This window comes from Phyllobates terribilis, unplaced genomic scaffold (assembly GCF_046119375.1).
Source record: "Phyllobates terribilis strain yellow unplaced genomic scaffold, ASM4611937v1 Scaffold_25__1_contigs__length_18738178, whole genome shotgun sequence".
Taxonomy (NCBI): Eukaryota; Metazoa; Chordata; class Amphibia; order Anura; family Dendrobatidae; genus Phyllobates; species Phyllobates terribilis.
In genome coordinates, this window is record NW_027362785.1 from 18,477,204 (window position 1) to 18,496,269 (window position 19,066).

Here is a 19,066-nt window from a genome sequence, read left to right on the forward strand (position 1 = left end):
ACAGCTGTAAGAAGAGATGATATACACTACATACAGCTGTAAGAAGAGATGATCTACACTACATACTGCTGTAAGAAGAGATGATCTACACTACATACTGCTGGTAAAAGAGATGATATACACTACATACTGCTGGTAAAAGAGATGATATATACTACATACTGCTGTAAGAAGAGATGATCTACACTACATACAGCTGTAAGAAGAGATGATATATACTACATACTGCTGTAAGAAGAGATGATCTACACTACATACTGCTGGTAAAAGAGATGATCTACACTACATACTGCTGGTAAAAGAGATGATATACACTACATACTGCTGGTAAAAGAGATGATATATACTACATACTGCTGTAAGAAGAGATGATCTACACTACATACAGCTGTAAGAAGAGATGATATATACTACATACTGCTGTAAGAAGAGATGATATACACTACATACTGCTGTAAGAAGAGATGATCTACACTACATACAGCTGTAAGAAGAGATGATATATACTACATACTGCTGTAAGAAGAGATGATATACACTACATACTGCTGTAAGTAGAGATGATCTACACTACATACAGCTGTAAGAAGAGATGATCTACACTACATACAGCTGTAAGAAGAGATGATATATACTACATACTGCTGTAAGAAGAGATGATATACACTACATACTGCTGTAAGAAGAGATGATCTACACTACATACAGCTGTAAGAAGAGATGATATATACTACATACTGCTGTAAGAAGAGATGATATACACTACATACTGCTGTAAGAAGAGATGATATACACTACATACTGCTGTAAGAAGAGATGATATATACTACATACTGCTGTAAGAAGAGATGATATACACTACATACTGCTGTAAGTAGAGATGATCTACACTACATACAGCTGTAAGAAGAGATGATCTACACTACATACAGCTGTAAGAAGAGATGATATATACTACATACTGCTGGTAAAAGAGATGATATACACTACATACAGCTGTAAGAAGAGATGATATACACTACATACTGCTGGTAAAAGAGATGATATATACTACATACTGCTGTAAGAAGAGATGATCTACACTACATACAGCTGTAAGAAGAGATGATCTACACTACATACAGCTGTAAGAAGAGATGATCTACACTACATACAGCTGTAAGAAGAGATGATATATACTACATACTGCTGTAAGAAGAGATGATCTACACTACATACTGCTGTAAGAAGAGATGATCTACACTACATACTGCTGTAAGAAGAGATGATCTACACTACATACAGCTGTAAGAAGAGATGATATATACTACATACTGCTGTAAGAAGAGATGATCTACACTACATACTGCTGGTAAAAGAGATGATCTACACTACATACAGCTGTTAGAAGAGATGATCTACACTACATACAGCTGTAAGAAGAGATGATCTACACTACATACTGCTGTAAGAAGAGATGATATACACTACATACAGCTGTAAGAAGAGATGATCTACACTACATACAGCTGTAAGAAGAGATGATATATACTACATACAGCTGTAAGAAGAGATGATCTACACTACATACAGCTGTAAGAAGAGATGATATATACTACATACTGCTGTAAGAAGAGATGATATACACTACATACTGCTGTAAGAAGAGATGATCTACACTACATACAGCTGTAAGAAGAGATGATATACACTACATACTGCTGTAAGAAGAGATGATATATACTACATACTGCTGTAAGAAGAGATGATATATACTACATACAGCTGTAAGAAGAGATGATATACACTACATACAGCTGTAAGAAGAGATGATCTACACTACATACAGCTGTAAGAAGAGATGATATATACTACATACTGCTGTAAGAAGAGATGATCTACACTACATACAGCTGTAAGAAGAGATGATATATACTACATACTGCTGTAAGAAGAGATGATATATACTACATACTGCTGTAAGAAGAGATGATATACACTACATACTGCTGTAAGAAGAGATGATATACACTACATACAGCTGTTATAATAATAATACTAATTTTTATTTCTATAGCGCCAACATATTCCACAGCACTTTACAATTAAGCGGGGACATGATGCTAGACCCAGCAGATAAACAATCCTTGGTGTTTTGTATTAGGGTAGGGGTGATGTCAGGGGAAGAAGTGTATAGTTGGGTGTCGTCAGCATCGAGATGATACTGGAAGCCAAATCTGCTGATAGTTTGTCCAATAAGGGGTAGTGTATAGAGAGAAGAGGAGGGGGCCTAGGACTGAGCCCTGAGGATCCCCGATAGTAAGGGGATGAGGAGGGGAAGAAGAGCCGGCAAAAGACACAGTGAAGGAGCGGTCAGAGAGGTAGGAGGAGAACCAGGAGAGAACGGTTTCCTTGAGGCCAATAGAGAGGAGCATAGTGAGGAGGAGCTGGTGATCCACAGTGTCGAATGCTGCAGAGAGATCCAGGAGATCAGCAGGGAGCAGTGACCTTTGGATTTGGCTGTTAGTAGATCATTCGAGACTTTAGTGAGGGCAGTTTCAGTAGAGTGTGAGGAGCGGAAACCAGATTGTAAAGGGTCGAGGAGAGAGTTATCTGAGAGATAGCGGATTAGACGGGAGTGAAGCAAGCGTTCCAGGAGTTTAGAGATGAAAGGAAGATTAGAGAGCGGTCTGTAGTTAGCAGTGCAGTTCTGGTCCAGGGATGGCTTTTTAAGTCAAAGGGTTATGATGGCATGTTTAAATGAGGAGGGAAAGATACCTGAAGAAAGAGAGAGGTTCAATCTTTTAGTCAGGTGAGTGGTGACCACCGGTGAGAGGGACTGCAGGAGATGTGAAGGAATGGGGTCACTGTTGCAGGTTGTAGGCCGAGAAGAAGCGAGGAGCTGGGTAACCTCTTCTTGTGTGACAGGCTCAAAGATGGCTAGTGAGCTTGAAGTGCGGTAGGGAAGGGGATCCAGGCACTGAGGAGATTGGGCTGAGATGTCCTGATGGATGTGGTTGATTTTTTCCAAGAAATAAGTGGCCAGATCCTCACTGCTGAGGTTGGTGGTGAGGGCCTGTGCTTTAGGTTTCAGGAGGGAGTTTTACGGTTTGGAAAAGTCGTTTTGGGTTGTTGGACATTGAAGTGATGAGGGTGGTGAAATCGGATTGTTTGGCCAGATGAAGGGCAGAGTTCTAGGTTTTGAGCATGAATTGATAGTGGATGAAGTCCTCTTCTAAAAGAGATTTTCTTCACTGACGCTCAGCACACCTTGAGCAACGCTGGAGAAAACGTGTTTGCATCGTGTGCCAGGGCTGCCGTTGTCTGTGTGGGATCTTTCTGCGAGTAGAAGGAGCTGCTTCATCTAGGGCGCACTTCAGTGTATTGTTGTAGTGTGACAATGCCAAGTGTGGACAGGAGAAGGAGGAGATGGGGGCTAAAGATGTGTGGAGATTGTCCATAAGCTGCTGGGTATTAATGGTACGTGTATTCCTCTAAGTGTGGTAAGTGGGGGTGTCCCGGGTGAAGAGACAATTCTTAACAGAGAAGGAAAGAAGGTTGTGGTCCGAGAGCGGGAGAGGGGAGTTGGTCAAGTCATCCAGCAAGCAGAGCCTGGCAAAAACCAGGTCCAGAGTGTTCCCGTCTTCATGGGTAGGAGAATTAGTAAACTGTGAGAGACGGAATGAAGAAGTTTGAGAAAGTAGATGAGAGGCCGATTGGGAGAGGGGGTCATCGATGGGGATGTTAAAGTCGCCCATGATGAGGGTGGGGATGTCACAGGATAGAAAGTGAGGAAGCCAGGTGGCAAAGTGATCCAAGAAGTGGCGGGGGGAGCCTGGAGGGCGATACACGACTGCCACTCACAGGGAGAAGGGTTTAAAGAGTGTGATGGTGTGGACTTCAAAGGAAGGAAACCTAAGTGAGGGAACCGGGGGGATGACCTGGAAAGCACATTGTGAGGAAAGGAGCAGACCAACCCCTCCACCCTGTCTGTTGCCATGTCTGGCGGTCTGTGAAAATTTCAGCCCACCAAACGAGAGAGCAGCAGCAGCGGTGGTGTCTAGCTGCTGAATCCAGGTTTCTGTGATAGCCAGAAGGTTAAGAGAATTAGAGAGGAAAAAATCATGGATGTAAGTTAGTTTGTTCCACACAGACCGTGCGTTGCAGAGAGCGCAATGGAAATCAATAGGAGAGGGCATGCACTGAACGTTAATAAGATTAGCAGGGTTTCTATATGCAGCTGGAGGAGAGTGGTGTACGCTAGTGGAGGGGGGCCCAGGGTTGGGGGAGATGTCGCCTGCGACTAGTAAAAGGAGAAAGAAGAGAAAGATCAGGTGGTGCAATGATTTGTCTGAACGTTTTGAGTGCTGTATGGAGGTAGTGGATGGTTTGCAGTGGGTGAGGAATGTCAGTAGAGCCTCAGAGTTCTACATGGGAGAGGGGAGAAGGGAAGGGCTGATATAGAGAGAGTGCACAGAATGTTTTGAAGGGCGGGCGAGATGTGAGAAAGCAGCAGTGAAAACAAATAAAAAGCCGATTGATAAGACTAATGCATAATGCAGTATTAGTGACCGAGAAGCATGTTTGGATGAAAGTTTTATGCACCTTCCCTGTCTCCTGCCCTGTCCAACTGCCATGGTCTAACTGCACTTGTAATTATTGCACTTAGAATCTATTGCACGCGTGACCCCGCACGCGTGCTATTTGCAGCCAGTGCTGAATATATATGAAATGAAATGTCTCCTAGAGGCCAGCACCAGTTGGTCATACTGAGTAATTAGCCAATTAGCACTGGGCTAGAGCAGGCAATGCTAGGTAAGATAAACACAGAGGCCATAAACCAATGAAAGAGAAGGCTTTGAACATTTGAAAATAGAAACAAAAAGACAAAAAGATGCAGGACCAAACAATTAAATACCATGGAAAAATGTTGCTAGAGAATCTGACTCTGTTCACACTTATCAGACAGCACACAAACGGATGGATGGATTAAATACCTGTGTGAAGAAGAAGAGAGGAGAGAGATGATCTACACTACATACTGCTGTTAGAAGAGATGATATACACTACATACTGCCATTGAAATGACTGTCAGAGACACTTGTCGAATAGGACACTTTGCTGAATAAGGACACGTGCATGCACCCCACACCACGTGCACCCCTTACAATGCATCGAGATTTATAGGAAGGACTATAGCATCAGGTGAGAGGGATTGTGGGAGCTGCTTGGGACTAAATTGCCAGCTGTTCAGCTCACCAGGGGAGTGGAGGCCTGATCAAAGACACAGACCTAACACACTATGCCTCACACAGTATCACACCTTTCACCATCAGATAAAGTCTACAATGATGGAAGGACACAGTGACATAGAATCGTTTCAACATGAGATGTTAGAAGAGATGATCACACTACAGGAAGCGCTAATATCTTAGAGGGAAAAAAACTAAATCTGGAAGAAACAAAGAAGAATAGCAAAAGAGGAGACAGAGAGACTAATTGCCAAGGAAAGTAAAACCAATCCCAAACTGTTCATTAACTATAGAAACAGTAAAAGGATTCAAACTGATGGCGTTGGCCCATTGAAAAATAACCTGGGTAAAATCCTAGAGGGCGATGAGGGGAAAGCAAACCTACTCAATTTATCGCAGGAAATGCAGAGTGATAAAGTAAATCCTCCGCTAAATATCACCCACCTAACCCAGGAGGAAGCTCAGAAACGCCTAAAGAATATCAAAATAGACAAGTCACCAGGCCCAGATGACATACACCCCCGGGTACTAAAAGAATTAAGTCATGTGATAGACAGGCCGCTGTATCTTAGATTCAAGCACTCTTTATGGACAGGGACTGTCCCACTAGACTGGCGCCAAGCAAATGTGGGACCAATATTCAAAAAGGGGTCTAAAAGTGACCCTGGGAACTAGAGAGCAGTCAGCTTAACGTCTGTTGTGGGTAAATTGTTTGAAGGATTTCTTAGAGATGCTATTGTAGAATATCTTAATGAGAAGAACTGTCTAACTCCATATCAACATGGATTCATGAGGGATCGCTCCTGATCGCCTTCTACGAGGAGGTGAGCTCACAGCTGGACCGGGGAGAGTCAGTGGATGTTGTAGACCTTGACTTCTCCAAAGCGTTTGATACCGTGCCACACAAAAGGTTGGTCGATAAAATGAGAATGCTTGGTCTGGGGGATAATGTGTGCAAGTGGGTAAATAGCTGGCTGAGTGATAGAAAGCAGAGGGTGGTTATCAATGGAGTAAGCTCAGGAGGTGTCAGGGTTACTAGCGGGGGGCCTCAAGGGTCTGTCTTGGGCCCTATATTATTTAATATATTTATTAATGATCTAGTGGAAGGGTTGCATAGTAAAATAGCAATATTTGCAGATGATACTAAACTTTGTAAAGTAGTTAATACAGATGAGGATAGGGCACAGCTACAGGAGGATTTAGATAAATTGGGGAGTTGGGCCAAAAAATGGCAAATGGGGTTCAATGCCGATAAATGTAAGGTCATGCACATGGGAAAGAAAAACAGCAGTCACCCATACATATTAAATGGGAAACCGTTGGGGAAATCGGACATGGAGAAGGACCTGGGCGTCTTGGTTAACAGCAAATTCAATTGGAGTGCCCAGTGTCAGGCAGCAGCTGCCAAGGCAAATAGAGTCATGGCATGCATCAGAAGAGGAATAGGGGCATATGATGAGAACATTGTTCTTCCTCTGTATAAAGCGCTGGTAAGGCCGCACTTACAATATTGGGCACAGTTCTGGCCTCCGGTGCTCAGGAAACACATATTGGAGCTAGAGAGGGTACAAAGGAGGGCGACTAAGGTAAGAAAGGGAATGGAGGGACTAGAATACCCAGAGAGGTTGTCAAAATTAGGCCTAGTTACATTGGAAAAGAGAAGGCTTAGGGGAGACCTCATAAACATGTAGAAATACATCAGGGGGCAGTACAGAGATCTCTCCCATGACCTGTTTAGACCAAGGATGGTGACAAAGACGAGGGGGCACACTATGCGTCTGGAGGAAAGGAGGTTCCTGCACCAGCATAGAAGGGGATTCTTTACGGTCAGAGCCGTGAGACTCTGGAACTCTCTGGGAGAGGAAGTGGTGATGTCCAACTCACTTAATGAGTTCAAGAGAGGCCTGGACGCCTTTCTGGAGAACAAGAAAATTACATCTTATGCTTAGTGATAGTTAATTAATCCAGGGATTTAATCTGACTGCCAGATTGGTGTCGGGAAGTGAATTTTTCATCAGTGATGTCAATTGGCCTATCCCGCATGGTATAGGAATAGCGGAATAGCTGCAGTGCACAACAAATAGGCTGAACTGGATGGACGCTTGGCTTTTTTCGGCCTTATCAACTATGGAACTATGTAACTATGTACATACTGCTGGTAGAAGAGATGATCTACACTACATACTGCTGGTAAAAGAGATGATATACACTACATACAGCTGTAAGAAGAGATGATATACACTACATACTGCTGTAAGAAGAGATGATCTACACTACATACTGCTGTAAGAAGAGATGATCTACACTACATACTGCTGTAAGAAGAGATGATCTACACTACATACAGCTGTAAGAAGAGATGATATATACTACATACTGCTGTAAGAAGAGATGATCTACACTACATACTGCTGGTAAAAGAGATGATCTACACTACATACAGCTGTTAGAAGAGATGATCTACACTACATACAGCTGTAAGAAGAGATGATCTACACTACATACTGCTGTAAGAAGAGATGATATACACTACATACAGCTGTAAGAAGAGATGATCTACACTACATACAGCTGTAAGAAGAGATGATATATACTACATACAGCTGTAAGAAGAGATGATCTACACTACATACAGCTGTAAGAAGAGATGATATATACTACATACTGCTGTAAGAAGAGATGATATATACTACATACTGCTGTAAGAAGAGATGATATATACTACATACTGCTGTAAGAAGAGATGATCTACACTACATACTGCTGTAAGAAGAGATGATCTACACTACATACTGCTGTAAGAAGAGATGATCTACACTACATACAGCTGTAAGAAGAGATGATATATACTACATACTGCTGTAAGAAGAGATGATCTACACTACATACTGCTGGTAAAAGAGATGATCTACACTACATACAGCTGTTAGAAGAGATGATCTACACTACATACAGCTGTAAGAAGAGATGATCTACACTACATACTGCTGTAAGAAGAGATGATATACACTACATACAGCTGTAAGAAGAGATGATCTACACTACATACAGCTGTAAGAAGAGATGATATATACTACATACAGCTGTAAGAAGAGATGATCTACACTACATACAGCTGTAAGAAGAGATGATATATACTACATACAGCTGTAAGAAGAGATGATCTACACTACATACTGCTGTAAGAAGAGATGATCTACACTACATACTGCTGGTAAAAGAGATGATCTACACTACATACAGCTGTTAGAAGAGATGATCTACACTACATACAGCTGTAAGAAGAGATGATATACACTACATACTGCTGTAAGAAGAGATGATCTACACTACATACTGCTGTAAGAAGAGATGATCTACACTACATACTGCTGTAAGAAGAGATGATATACACTACATACAGCTGTAAGAAGAGATGATCTACACTACATACAGCTGTAAGAAGAGATGATATATACTACATACAGCTGTAAGAAGAGATGATCTACACTACATACAGCTGTAAGAAGAGATGATATATACTACATACTGCTGTAAGAAGAGATGATCTACACTACATACTGCTGGTAAAAGAGATGATCTACACTACATACAGCTGTTAGAAGAGATGATCTACACTACATACAGCTGTAAGAAGAGATGATATATACTACATACAGCTGTAAGAAGAGATGATCTACACTACATACAGCTGTAAGAAGAGATGATATATACTACATACAGCTGTAAGAAGAGATGATCTACACTACATACAGCTGTAAGAAGAGATGATATATACTACATACTGCTGTAAGAAGAGATGATCTACACTACATACTGCTGGTAAAAGAGATGATCTACACTACATACAGCTGTTAGAAGAGATGATCTACACTACATACAGCTGTAAGAAGAGATGATATACACTACATACAGCTGTAAGAAGAGATGATATACACTACATACAGCTGTAAGAAGAGATGATATACACTACATACTGCTGTAAGAAGAGATGATCTACACTACATACTGCTGTAAGAAGAGATGATATACACTACATACTGCTGTAAGAAGAGATGATATACACTACATACTGCTGTAAGAAGAGATGATATACACTACATACTGCTGTAAGAAGAGATGATATATACTACATACTGCTGTAAGAAGAGATGATATATACTACATACAGCTGTAAGAAGAGATGATATACACTACATACAGCTGTAAGAAGAGATGATATACACTACATACAGCTGTAAGAAGAGATGATATACACTACATACAGCTGTAAGAAGAGATGATATACACTACATACAGCTGTAAGAAGAGATGATCTACACTACATACTGGTGTAAGAGATGATATATACTACATACAGCTGTAAGAAGAGATGATCTACACTACATACAGCTGTAAGAAGAGATGATATACACTACATACTGGTGTAAGAAGAGATGATCTACACTACATACTGCTGTAAGAAGAGATGATCTACACTACATACAGCTGTAAGAAGAGATGATATATACTACATACTGCTGTAAGAAGAGATGATCTACACTACATACTGCTGTAAGAAGAGATGATCTACACTACATACAGCTGTAAGAAGAGATGATATATACTACATACTGCTGTAAGAAGAGATGATCTACACTACATACAGCTGTAAGAAGAGATGATCTACACTACATACAGCTGTAAGAAGAGATGATATATACTACATACTGCTGTAAGAAGAGATGATCTACACTACATACTGCTGTAAGAAGAGATGATCTACACTACATACTGCTGTAAGAAGAGATGATCTACACTACATACTGCTGTAAGAAGAGATGATCTACACTACATACTGCTGTAAGAAGAGATGATCTACACTACATACAGCTGTAAGAAGAGATGATATATACTACATACTGCTGTAAGAAGAGATGATCTACACTACATACAGCTGTAAGAAGAGATGATATACACTACATACTGCTGTAAGAAGAGATGATATACACTACATACTGCTGTAAGAAGAGATGATCTACACTACATACTGCTGGTAAAAGAGATGATCTACACTACATACAGCTGTAAGAAGAGATGATATATACTACATACTGCTGTAAGAAGAGATGATATACACTACATACTGCTGTAAGTAGAGATGATCTACACTACATACAGCTGTAAGAAGAGATGATATATACTACATACAGCTGTAAGAAGAGATGATATACACTACATACAGCTGGTAAAAGAGATGATATACACTACATACTGCTGTAAGTAGAGATGATCTACACTACATACAGCTGTAAGAAGAGATGATCTACACTACATACAGCTGTAAGAAGAGATGATATATACTACATACAGCTGTAAGAAGAGATGATATACACTACATACAGCTGGTAAAAGAGATGATATACACTACATACTGCTGTAAGTAGAGATGATCTACACTACATACAGCTGTAAGAAGAGATGATCTACACTACATACAGCTGTAAGAAGAGATGATATATACTACATACTGCTGTAAGAAGAGATGATATACACTACATACTGCTGTAAGAAGAGATGATATACACTACATACTGCTGTAAGAAGAGATGATATATACTACATACTGCTGTAAGAAGAGATGATATACACTACATACTGCTGTAAGTAGAGATGATCTACACTACATACAGCTGTAAGAAGAGATGATCTACACTACATACTGCTGTAAGAAGAGATGATATATACTACATACTGCTGTAAGAAGAGATGATCTACACTACATACAGCTGTAAGAAGAGATGATATATACTACATACTGCTGTAAGAAGAGATGATATACACTACATACTGCTGTAAGAAGAGATGATATACACTACATACTGCTGTAAGAAGAGATGATATACACTACATACTGCTGGTAAAAGAGATGATATACACTACATACAGCTGTAAGAAGAGATGATCTACACTACATACAGCTGTAAGAAGAGATGATATATACTACATACAGCTGTAAGAAGAGATGATCTACACTACATACAGCTGTAAGAAGAGATGATATATACTACATACTGCTGTAAGAAGAGATGATATACACTACATACTGCTGTAAGAAGAGATGATATACACTACATACTGCTGTAAGAAGAGATGATCTACACTACATACTGCTGTAAGAAGAGATGATATATACTACATACTGCTGTAAGAAGAGATGATATACACTACATACTGCTGTAAGTAGAGATGATCTACACTACATACAGCTGTAAGAAGAGATGATATACACTACATACTGCTGGTAAAAGAGATGATATACACTACATACAGCTGTAAGAAGAGATGATATACACTACATACTGCTGGTAAAAGAGATGATATATACTACATACTGCTGTAAGAAGAGATGATATACACTACATACAGCTGTAAGAAGAGATGATCTACACTACATACAGCTGTAAGAAGAGATGATATATACTACATACAGCTGTAAGAAGAGATGATATACACTACATACAGCTGTAAGAAGAGATGATCTACACTACATACAGCTGTAAGAAGAGATGATATATACTACATACTGCTGTAAGAAGAGATGATATATACTACATACAGCTGTAAGAAGAGATGATCTACACTACATACTGCTGTAAGAAGAGATGATATATACTACATACTGCTGTAAGAAGAGATGATCTACACTACATACTGCTGGTAAAAGAGATGATCTACACTACATACAGCTGTTAGAAGAGATGATCTACACTACATACAGCTGTAAGAAGAGATGATCTACACTACATACTGCTGTAAGAAGAGATGATATACACTACATACAGCTGTAAGAAGAGATGATCTACACTACATACAGCTGTAAGAAGAGATGATATATACTACATACAGCTGTAAGAAGAGATGATCTACACTACATACAGCTGTAAGAAGAGATGATATATACTACATACTGCTGTAAGAAGAGATGATATACACTACATACTGCTGTAAGAAGAGATGATCTACACTACATACAGCTGTAAGAAGAGATGATATACACTACATACTGCTGTAAGAAGAGATGATATATACTACATACTGCTGTAAGAAGAGATGATATATACTACATACAGCTGTAAGAAGAGATGATATACACTACATACAGCTGTAAGAAGAGATGATCTACACTACATACAGCTGTAAGAAGAGATGATATATACTACATACTGCTGTAAGAAGAGATGATCTACACTACATACAGCTGTAAGAAGAGATGATATATACTACATACTGCTGTAAGAAGAGATGATATATACTACATACTGCTGTAAGAAGAGATGATATACACTACATACTGCTGTAAGAAGAGATGATATACACTACATACAGCTGTAAGAAGAGATGATCTACACTACATACAGCTGTAAGAAGAGATGATATACACTACATACTGCTGTAAGAAGAGATGATATACACTACATACTGCTGTAAGAAGAGATGATATACACTACATACAGCTGTTATAATAATAATACTAATTTTTATTTCTATAGCGCCAACATATTCCACAGCACTTTACAATTAAGCGGGGACATGATGCTAGACCCAGCAGATAAACAATCCTTGGTGTTTTGTATTAGGGTAGGGGTGATGTCAGGGGAAGAAGTGTATAGTTGGGTGTCGTCAGCATCGAGATGATACTGGAAGCCAAATCTGCTGATAGTTTGTCCAATAAGGGGTAGTGTATAGAGAGAAGAGGAGGGGGCCTAGGACTGAGCCCTGAGGATCCCCGATAGTAAGGGGATGAGGAGGGGAAGAAGAGCCGGCAAAAGACACAGTGAAGGAGCGGTCAGAGAGGTAGGAGGAGAACCAGGAGAGAACGGTTTCCTTGAGGCCAATAGAGAGGAGCATAGTGAGGAGGAGCTGGTGATCCACAGTGTCGAATGCTGCAGAGAGATCCAGGAGATCAGCAGGGAGCAGTGACCTTTGGATTTGGCTGTTAGTAGATCATTCGAGACTTTAGTGAGGGCAGTTTCAGTAGAGTGTGAGGAGCGGAAACCAGATTGTAAAGGGTCGAGGAGAGAGTTATCTGAGAGATAGCGGATTAGACGGGAGTGAAGCAAGCGTTCCAGGAGTTTAGAGATGAAAGGAAGATTAGAGAGCGGTCTGTAGTTAGCAGTGCAGTTCTGGTCCAGGGATGGCTTTTTAAGTCAAAGGGTTATGATGGCATGTTTAAATGAGGAGGGAAAGATACCTGAAGAAAGAGAGAGGTTCAATCTTTTAGTCAGGTGAGTGGTGACCACCGGTGAGAGGGACTGCAGGAGATGTGAAGGAATGGGGTCACTGTTGCAGGTTGTAGGCCGAGAAGAAGCGAGGAGCTGGGTAACCTCTTCTTGTGTGACAGGCTCAAAGATGGCTAGTGAGCTTGAAGTGCGGTAGGGAAGGGGATCCAGGCACTGAGGAGATTGGGCTGAGATGTCCTGATGGATGTGGTTGATTTTTTCCAAGAAATAAGTGGCCAGATCCTCACTGCTGAGGTTGGTGGTGAGGGCCTGTGCTTTAGGTTTCAGGAGGGAGTTTTACGGTTTGGAAAAGTCGTTTTGGGTTGTTGGACATTGAAGTGATGAGGGTGGTGAAATCGGATTGTTTGGCCAGATGAAGGGCAGAGTTCTAGGTTTTGAGCATGAATTGATAGTGGATGAAGTCCTCTTCTAAAAGAGATTTTCTTCACTGACGCTCAGCACACCTTGAGCAACGCTGGAGAAAACGTGTTTGCATCGTGTGCCAGGGCTGCCGTTGTCTGTGTGGGATCTTTCTGCGAGTAGAAGGAGCTGCTTCATCTAGGGCGCACTTCAGTGTATTGTTGTAGTGTGACAATGCCAAGTGTGGACAGGAGAAGGAGGAGATGGGGGCTAAAGATGTGTGGAGATTGTCCATAAGCTGCTGGGTATTAATGGTACGTGTATTCCTCTAAGTGTGGTAAGTGGGGGTGTCCCGGGTGAAGAGACAATTCTTAACAGAGAAGGAAAGAAGGTTGTGGTCCGAGAGCGGGAGAGGGGAGTTGGTCAAGTCATCCAGCAAGCAGAGCCTGGCAAAAACCAGGTCCAGAGTGTTCCCGTCTTCATGGGTAGGAGAATTAGTAAACTGTGAGAGACGGAATGAAGAAGTTTGAGAAAGTAGATGAGAGGCCGATTGGGAGAGGGGGTCATCGATGGGGATGTTAAAGTCGCCCATGATGAGGGTGGGGATGTCACAGGATAGAAAGTGAGGAAGCCAGGTGGCAAAGTGATCCAAGAAGTGGCGGGGGGAGCCTGGAGGGCGATACACGACTGCCACTCACAGGGAGAAGGGTTTAAAGAGTGTGATGGTGTGGACTTCAAAGGAAGGAAACCTAAGTGAGGGAACCGGGGGGATGACCTGGAAAGCACATTGTGAGGAAAGGAGCAGACCAACCCCTCCACCCTGTCTGTTGCCATGTCTGGCGGTCTGTGAAAATTTCAGCCCACCAAACGAGAGAGCAGCAGCAGCGGTGGTGTCTAGCTGCTGAATCCAGGTTTCTGTGATAGCCAGAAGGTTAAGAGAATTAGAGAGGAAAAAATCATGGATGTAAGTTAGTTTGTTCCACACAGACCGTGCGTTGCAGAGAGCGCAATGGAAATCAATAGGAGAGGGCATGCACTGAACGTTAATAAGATTAGCAGGGTTTCTATATGCAGCTGGAGGAGAGTGGTGTACGCTAGTGGAGGGGGGCCCAGGGTTGGGGGAGATGTCGCCTGCGACTAGTAAAAGGAGAAAGAAGAGAAAGATCAGGTGGTGCAATGATTTGTCTGAACGTTTTGAGTGCTGTATGGAGGTAGTGGATGGTTTGCAGTGGGTGAGGAATGTCAGTAGAGCCTCAGAGTTCTACATGGGAGAGGGGAGAAGGGAAGGGCTGATATAGAGAGAGTGCACAGAATGTTTTGAAGGGCGGGCGAGATGTGAGAAAGCAGCAGTGAAAACAAATAAAAAGCCGATTGATAAGACTAATGCATAATGCAGTATTAGTGACCGAGAAGCATGTTTGGATGAAAGTTTTATGCACCTTCCCTGTCTCCTGCCCTGTCCAACTGCCATGGTCTAACTGCACTTGTAATTATTGCACTTAGAATCTATTGCACGCGTGACCCCGCACGCGTGCTATTTGCAGCCAGTGCTGAATATATATGAAATGAAATGTCTCCTAGAGGCCAGCACCAGTTGGTCATACTGAGTAATTAGCCAATTAGCACTGGGCTAGAGCAGGCAATGCTAGGTAAGATAAACACAGAGGCCATAAACCAATGAAAGAGAAGGCTTTGAACATTTGAAAATAGAAACAAAAAGACAAAAAGATGCAGGACCAAACAATTAAATACCATGGAAAAATGTTGCTAGAGAATCTGACTCTGTTCACACTTATCAGACAGCACACAAACGGATGGATGGATTAAATACCTGTGTGAAGAAGAAGAGAGGAGAGAGATGATCTACACTACATACTGCTGTTAGAAGAGATGATATACACTACATACTGCCATTGAAATGACTGTCAGAGACACTTGTCGAATAGGACACTTTGCTGAATAAGGACACGTGCATGCACCCCACACCACGTGCACCCCTTACAATGCATCGAGATTTATAGGAAGGACTATAGCATCAGGTGAGAGGGATTGTGGGAGCTGCTTGGGACTAAATTGCCAGCTGTTCAGCTCACCAGGGGAGTGGAGGCCTGATCAAAGACACAGACCTAACACACTATGCCTCACACAGTATCACACCTTTCACCATCAGATAAAGTCTACAATGATGGAAGGACACAGTGACATAGAATCGTTTCAACATGAGATGTTAGAAGAGATGATCACACTACAGGAAGCGCTAATATCTTAGAGGGAAAAAAACTAAATCTGGAAGAAACAAAGAAGAATAGCAAAAGAGGAGACAGAGAGACTAATTGCCAAGGAAAGTAAAACCAATCCCAAACTGTTCATTAACTATAGAAACAGTAAAAGGATTCAAACTGATGGCGTTGGCCCATTGAAAAATAACCTGGGTAAAATCCTAGAGGGCGATGAGGGGAAAGCAAACCTACTCAATTTATCGCAGGAAATGCAGAGTGATAAAGTAAATCCTCCGCTAAATATCACCCACCTAACCCAGGAGGAAGCTCAGAAACGCCTAAAGAATATCAAAATAGACAAGTCACCAGGCCCAGATGACATACACCCCCGGGTACTAAAAGAATTAAGTCATGTGATAGACAGGCCGCTGTATCTTAGATTCAAGCACTCTTTATGGACAGGGACTGTCCCACTAGACTGGCGCCAAGCAAATGTGGGACCAATATTCAAAAAGGGGTCTAAAAGTGACCCTGGGAACTAGAGAGCAGTCAGCTTAACGTCTGTTGTGGGTAAATTGTTTGAAGGATTTCTTAGAGATGCTATTGTAGAATATCTTAATGAGAAGAACTGTCTAACTCCATATCAACATGGATTCATGAGGGATCGCTCCTGATCGCCTTCTACGAGGAGGTGAGCTCACAGCTGGACCGGGGAGAGTCAGTGGATGTTGTAGACCTTGACTTCTCCAAAGCGTTTGATACCGTGCCACACAAAAGGTTGGTCGATAAAATGAGAATGCTTGGTCTGGGGGATAATGTGTGCAAGTGGGTAAATAGCTGGCTGAGTGATAGAAAGCAGAGGGTGGTTATCAATGGAGTAAGCTCAGGAGGTGTCAGGGTTACTAGCGGGGGGCCTCAAGGGTCTGTCTTGGGCCCTATATTATTTAATATATTTATTAATGATCTAGTGGAAGGGTTGCATAGTAAAATAGCAATATTTGCAGATGATACTAAACTTTGTAAAGTAGTTAATACAGATGAGGATAGGGCACAGCTACAGGAGGATTTAGATAAATTGGGGAGTTGGGCCAAAAAATGGCAAATGGGGTTCAATGCCGATAAATGTAAGGTCATGCACATGGGAAAGAAAAACAGCAGTCACCCATACATATTAAATGGGAAACCGTTGGGGAAATCGGACATGGAGAAGGACCTGGGCGTCTTGGTTAACAGCAAATTCAATTGGAGTGCCCAGTGTCAGGCAGCAGCTGCCAAGGCAAATAGAGTCATGGCATGCATCAGAAGAGGAATAGGGGCATATGATGAGAACATTGTTCTTCCTCTGTATAAAGCGCTGGTAAGGCCGCACTTACAATATTGGGCACAGTTCTGGCCTCCGGTGCTCAGGAAACACATATTGGAGCTAGAGAGGGTACAAAGGAGGGCGACTAAGGTAAGAAAGGGAATGGAGGGACTAGAATACCCAGAGAGGTTGTCAAAATTAGGCCTAGTTACATTGGAAAAGAGAAGGCTTAGGGGAGACCTCATAAACATGTAGAAATACATCAGGGGGCAGTACAGAGATCTCTCCCATGACCTGTTTAGACCAAGGATGGTGACAAAGACGAGGGGGCACACTATGCGTCTGGAGGAAAGGAGGTTCCTGCACCAGCATAGAAGGGGATTCTTTACGGTCAGAGCCGTGAGACTCTGGAACTCTCTGGGAGAGGAAGTGGTGATGTCCAACTCACTTAATGAGTTCAAGAGAGGCCTGGACGCCTTTCTGGAGAACAAGAAAATTACATCTTATGCTTAGTGATAGTTAATTAATCCAGGGATTTAATCTGACTGCCAGATTGGTGTCGGGAAGTGAATTTTTCATCAGTGATGTCAATTGGCCTATCCCGCATGGTATAGGAATAGCGGAATAGCTGCAGTGCACAACAAATAGGCTGAACTGGATGGACGCTTGGCTTTTTTCGGCCTTATCAACTATGGAACTATGTAACTATGTACATACTGCTGGTAGAAGAGATGATCTACACTACATACTGCTGGTAAAAGAGATGATATATACTACATACTGCTGTAAGAAGAGATGATCTACACTACATACAGCTGTAAGAAGAGATGATATATACTACATACAGCTGTAAGAAGAGATGATCTACACTACATACAGCTGTAAGAAGAGATGATATATACTACATACAGCTGTAAGAAGAGATGATCTACACTACATACAGCTGAAAGAAGAGATGATATATACTACATACAGCTGTAAGAAGAGATGATCTACACTACATACAGCTGTAAGAAGAGATGATCTACACTACATACTGCTGTAAGAAGAGATGATCTACACTACATACTGCTGTAAGAAGAGATGATCTACACTACATACAGCTGTAAGAAGAGATGATATATACTACATACTGCTGTAAGAAGAGATGATCTACACTACATACAGCTGTAAGAAGAGATGATATACACTACATACTGCTGTAAGAAGAGATGATATACACTACATACTGCTGTAAGAAGAGATGATCTACACTACATACTGCTGGTAAAAGAGATGATCTACACTACATACAGCTGTAAGAAGAGATGATATATACTACATACTGCTGTAAGTAGAGATGATCTACACTACATACAGCTGTAAGAAGAGATGATATACACTACATACAGCTGTAAGAAGAGATGATATACACTACATACAGCTGTAAGAAGAGATGATATATACTACATACTGCTGTAAGAAGAGATGATCTACACTACATACTGCTGGTAAAAGAGATGATATACACTACATACTGCTGTAAGAAGAGATGATATATACTACATACTGCTGTAAGAAGAGATGATATACACTACATACTGCTGTAAGTAGAGATGATCTACACTACATACAGCTGTAAGAAGAGATGATCTACACTACATACTGCTGTAAGAAGAGATGATATATACTACATACTGCTGTAAGAAGAGA